The sequence below is a fragment of the Mus musculus genome, chromosome 1, assembly GCF_000001635.26.
Source record: "Mus musculus strain C57BL/6J chromosome 1, GRCm38.p6 C57BL/6J".
Classification (NCBI taxonomy): domain Eukaryota; kingdom Metazoa; phylum Chordata; class Mammalia; order Rodentia; family Muridae; genus Mus; species Mus musculus.
In genome coordinates, this window is record NC_000067.6 from 154,264,648 (window position 1) to 154,270,647 (window position 6,000).

A 6,000-nucleotide genomic window follows, 5' to 3' on the forward strand; every position below is an offset into this window, starting at 1 on the left:
GTTGTAACTCTCACCTTTAAACACACTGTATAACTTGTTTTATTTGTCTCCAATGAGAGCAAGAATTTCCATGTCTTTTTCATTAACAAATCCCAGTTCTTATCCTACACATTGCTCATTACACGGTCTGATGCACAAAGTTTATCAAATTCCCAGTCACATCATAATGTGTAGAACAGTAACCATCCAAAAAGATTGGATAAGTGAAAGGGTCTCATCTTTCCGTGCATGATTTATCATGTCATCTTAGTGAGAGATGAGAGGGTGTCCTCAGGCGAAGTAACCAAGAGCTACCCAAGCAAACTTTGATGGTATCTAGTGAACACTTCTAAGGTCGGTTCAGCTCAGATTATGGAACACTAGTACCCATATTTGTACTTTTAGGAACCACAAAGAGATCTTCCAGTGGCCTTTCCTCTGAGAGCACAACTGCATGCTCCGATATAGAAGTGGAGATATCTTTTGAATATTGTGTGCAAAATCCCATTGTTTTTAATCTTCATATTCCTAGCTCATAACAAACAAATTAGTGACTGTGAGAAATTATATCAGTCACAGTTCTACAGAATTAGTGGATGGCTGTAAATACGTCTTTACTTCGTAGCCTGTTGCTGTGAGGAATCCTGTCCAGTGTCCAAGACAGGATATGATTGCTCTGATTGCTTTCCCTTTATCAGCTGAAGAGTTGAGAAGCCTCGGTCCCATTCAGGGAAGGTAGAAAGCATGTACTGCCAGCAGGGAGCAAGACAAAGAACTCAAGGGTGCTTTCAAAGGGAGTAACAAGGCAGGACACGCAGCTCTGGAAGCCAGGTCAGGACACGAGCTCAAGCTGCGCCTCCTCCCTTGTCAGTGCCGTGGCTTGGGCAAGCACTGCAACATGGCGGAGCTTCATTTCCATTCCCTGCAAGGACGTGGTGGTTGTTCTGGCTGCTTCCTAGGATTCAAGAATGGTCATCAAAATGACTGTGTTGAGCGTTTCTATGTACCAGGTGCTATTAAAAGTGTATGTGTGTGTGCATATCTACACCTACATATTAAGTTTATATGTGTTTGCATGTGTGTCTGTATATATTATGTAATAAGCTGTATAAGTCAAGTATAAAGCTCAGTGAAATTGTATAAATGTCCTCGTATTCTTATGGCCTATTTTAACCATATGCACTTAATTTCTATTTTTAACTATTTATTTGTAAACATTATTATTATTATTATTATTATTATTATTATTATTATTATTATTATTGAATCAGAGTCCTATCCAATACCCGAAGCTAGTTAAAATTTGTTACATAATTCAGGTTGTCCTGAACTTGTGATTATTCTTTTTCAGCCTCCTAAGTGTTGGGATTCCAGGCATGGCCATGATGCCTGTATGATTACATTTTTCATACAACATGTTACTAATATAATTCAGATTGATTTTTTTCCTTTGCTGTTGTTTTATGTTACATTATAGTGCAAGACTACTTGTGGGTATATTTTATTTCATTTTGCTATAGAACCGTGATGGTTGGAAGGCCTTAGATCTACAAATGGTGGGCTTACCATTAATACCAATAACACTGGTTTTCTAGCATGTCCCTAGCAACTTACCCTCCTACTAGCAAGAATGCATGAAAGTTCCAGTTGCTCTCTACTCGTACCAGTGCCCAGCCTTGCTAAGTTTTAGAAACCTCAGTCATCCCAGTAGAGGCATTGATAACTTACACTGCTGAATAGGTTTCCTGTCAATCAGCAGATGCATAATCTCTTTTAGAAGTCCAGGCCTCTGCTGCTTGGCTTTGATGCAACTTATACTTTTATTGATACTTTTAGGATTCGGTATATTCTGGATGTGAATACATTGTCTGGCCCCTATTCTGCAGATATCTCTCCTTTTTCCTCTGCACTGTTCACGCTACCAATACTACTCAGCTTTAACCAAGCTCAATTAAAATATTCTTTACGGTTGTTTTATAGAAATTTTTACCTATCCCAAAGCTTGTAAATTTTAAGAATTTTGATGTTTCCCATTTTCCATGTGAGTGCGTGATCTAGCTTAAATTAATTTTTGTTTATGCTGCAGTGTGCAGGGGTCAGTTTTATGTTTCCATAGCGATGGCAATCAATTCAGTGATGTTTATTTAAAATGACTTATGATGGCATTCTTCAGATTTTCATGAGTTCACTCCTGTACTGTTGTTATTTGTTGTTCTACTTAATCATTCTTTCACAACACCAAATAGCATTCATGTTGGCAGAGGTTTCAACTGGTTCTCTGAACTCGATCTTCAACATATTCTTCATTCTATGTTCTTTGTATTTTCATACAAAATATTAAAATTACATCACCAACACCCCACCCCCAAAGAACCTGGTAATTTGATTGAATTGATAACCTGGAGACCTTATATCATTTAACATTACTGAATAACCCATCAATATGGTATGTCACATTTTATTATCATCTTTAATTTCTCTCAGCCATGCCTTACAGTTTTCACTGAAAGCATTTTTAAATTCTGCACTTAGCCAACATCCTAAGCAACCCTAAGAGATGGACAACACTATCCCCATTCTTGTAAGAAGCTCAAGGCTCGTAGAGGATAAGTAGTTTAGTCGGGGTCATGCCATCAAAAAGCAAGTCACCGTGTAAACAAAGCACAGCAGTGGAGAGATGTGAGCTTCACGGGTTGCAAACTGTTATGCAGAGTTCACCTATGAGAGTCACTGCATTTTCTCGGGCACATGGGCTGCTGTGCTCTATCCAGAACCTTGAATGTCTTGAGATTTTAACTTCACATCTTGGGCTTGGTTGTTGAGTTTCCAGACTTAACTCTTTCTTCTGAATCAAATTTTACCTATCGATTAAACATATTTTTAAAGCCTGGAGAGGTGGCTCAGTTGGTAAAGTGCTTACCACAGAAGCATGAGGACTTGAGTTTGAATTCCCCAGATCAAGTCAGGCAAGGTGGCCTGTGTCTGTAATCCCAGGGAGATGGAAGTAGAGATAGAGAAATTCCATAACGCCCATGGGCCAGCTCATCTGATGTGTGTAGTGGCAAACAACAGAGACCCTGTCTCAAACCAAAGAGGTAAAGACCAATACTTGAGGTTGTCTGACATTCACATTAGCCCTGTGGGACACTCATACCTGTACGCACAGACACAAATTCATACACATACATGTATTTAAAAAAGACTGCTTCTGTTTGTAAGGACTCTGTTCTATTCATTTCTGTGGTGCCCCCACTGTTTTAGTTAGGGTTGAACTGCTGTGAACAGATATCATGACTAAGGCAACTCTTATAAGGACAACATTTAACTGGGGCTGGCTTACAGGTCCAGAAGTTAGTTCATTATCATCAAGGTGAGAACATGGCGGCATCCAGGCAGGCATGGCACTGGAGGAGCTGAGAGTTCTACATCTTGATCCAAAGGCAAACAGAAGACTGGCTTCCAGGGAGCTAGAATGAAGGTCTTAAAGCCCACACCCACAGTGACACACTTCCCCCACAACAAGGCCACACCTCCTAATAGTGCCACTCCCTGGGCAAAGTATATTCAAACCATCACACCCACCCTCATTTGATGTCTTATCTATATAATGAGCAGTGGGTATTGCTAAAATACTACTACCACAGTCATGATCATAAATTTCATGTCCTTTAGTCTTTCTTAAACTAGCTGTTTTTGACTGGGCACAAGGGTGCATATCTTTAGTTCTGTCACTCAGAAGGCAAAGACAGGTACATTTTTGTGAGTTCAAGACCAGCCTGGTTTACACAGTGAGTTTTACACTGAGCAGAGTAAGGACCTGTCTCAAAAAAAAAAAATTCTTTGTGAACCTGGCTCAGAGGAAATTTGGAGACCAATGACTTATGGTCCTTTGACCAAACTAAGTTTTCTGCCTATATTTGGAGAGGATGCTGTCAAAAGATACAACTGAAGGAAGAAGCCCCGTGTCCATGAAAATCTCATTCTCTGGTTTTGAATTACTGTGACTCTGTTCCTGTGTTGTGATTCCTCTCTAATGAGCATGTCTGCAGTGTAGTCAACATCAGATAATATAGTGCAGAGAAAATCGTTTCAGGTCTTTGAACTAAAGACTATTTTTTTATGTTAAAATGTCCAAAACATACAATTATGGAAGACAATTTGTTTCAGAAAGAAAGCAATAAGGAAAGAAAGAAAGAAAGAAAGAAAGAAAGAAAGAAAGAAAGAAAGAAAGAAAGAAAGAAAGAAAGAAAGCTAAAATCTAGTGCCAGTGGCTCATGGGAAGTATTCTTTCTGCATTGTTTCAAGAGGGTAGACAGGTTAGGTTTTTAAAATTTAAATTAAAATTTTCCATTACTAAAGAACTGAATGTGCAAAGTGCAAGCCACAGGGTCTCCTCCTGTCTGGTCAAATTTATATCATCTAAACAGGGGAAATGTGCAAGAGCGAATCTGTCGGTTTATTATGACCTTTGTTGCTCTTTATCCATTATAAAGCATAAGGAAGGAACTGTCTAAAAACCAAGGAAATGGCTCATCTATTCAGTGTGTGTGTGTGTGCTCATGTTTCTGACTCTAGCCTCTTGCCAATAGCATACCCCAAAACATCAGCTGTAATTACCACATGTATTCTCAACTCACAGTCTTGGGACTTGATGTTTAATAAATCAGACACAAAAACATCTAATGATGAGGGTAGCAGAGAAACCAAAGGAAAGTAGAAAACAAAACTTTATATAATTGCAAAGACAGCAAGATCAAACATATGCACAAAAACACAGGTTCCATTAATTTAGTAATTTTGTTCATGTGCAAACTGTCCTAAGTATCATAGACCAGCTTTGAGTATATGCTGTGTGCAGACGATGCATCAATCCTAAGAGATCCCCTGCTGGACTTTTCTCACAGGCACTCTGAAGTTGATAGATTATTGACCCAGAGAAGCACCGGAACAAAAAACCCAACCAATTACTGTGACTGAAACAATATTGATAACTCACCTGGAATTTATACACGAGTGTTTTTTTAAAAATATTAAGTATATACTTGCTCTTGTTTTACACTAATGCACTCATAAAATGTACGCAATTTGGAAGCTGGAACAATTAGTGTTTTTACAGATGGCATTAAATTCAAATGAATCATCTGACTTAAAATTGAAATGTTTAGTCTGTGAATGAAACAAGAGAGAGACTTCCTGACTCTCTCCTCATGCCTCTTTCAAAGACATTATACCTGCCTCCATGGGGGAGTAGGTCATTTTCTCTGCTAACATACATACCTTCCTTATCTTTTTCTCTTTAATGGGGAAAAACAATTAGGCCAATGTCCTTTCATTATTTCTTCTTGGGGAATATGTTGATAGTAATTGAAGCTAAATTGCGTTCTGATACTTAAGTTAGTTTTTTTTTTTTTTATAAATGCCCCGGTTTTAAAAATCTGTTTTAAATATTTTCTGTTACTATACAGGAGTGAAGAGAGCTTTTTTCACGCAAGAACATCATGTACTTTGAGCCCATACCTCCAGGCTCTCCATCCATCCCCTCTGAGCCCGGTCTCTTCCCACTGGTCTTCTGCGTTTCCCAGACAGCTTCACATCTATACTCACATCATCCACACAGTTGCGATTTTATTCTGGCACTCACAAGTGAGAGGAATGATATAATCCAACATTTGTCTTTTGAGGACTGACAATTTCTTTAATATGACCATCTCTAGTTGCATCCATTTTCCTGAAAACAGCATAACTTTAATTAGTCTTCACGGTTGAAATAAATGATTATGCATATAAAACACATTTTCCTCTTTGGTTCTTTTGTTGACAGATACCTAAGTATTTAAGTTGGTCCCGTAGATTGGCTACCAGGAACGGTGATGGGCAGGTAGTTCTGTGAAATGCTGACCTCAGTCTTCTGGACCAACACTGAGAAGTGATAGAACTGGGTGGTAGAGTAGATATGTCTCTAGCTTACGGAGAGCCTCCGTACTGATGTCCACAGTGGTTGGACTGGTTTACATTTCTACC

General features: G+C 38.8%; 1 long non-coding RNA gene across 1 annotated transcript in view; it reads left to right on the plus strand.

The window, feature by feature from the left end:
* 4930532M18Rik (RIKEN cDNA 4930532M18 gene) overlaps positions 1-5,769 on the plus strand; it is a 14,728-nt gene extending 8,959 nt beyond the window's left edge. The window contains exon 3 of the long non-coding RNA NR_108050.1: positions 5,445-5,769. This is a non-coding gene — a long non-coding RNA (RIKEN cDNA 4930532M18 gene). The remainder of the gene's footprint in view (positions 1-5,444) is intronic.
* The last annotated feature ends 231 nt before the right edge of the window (positions 5,770-6,000 follow it).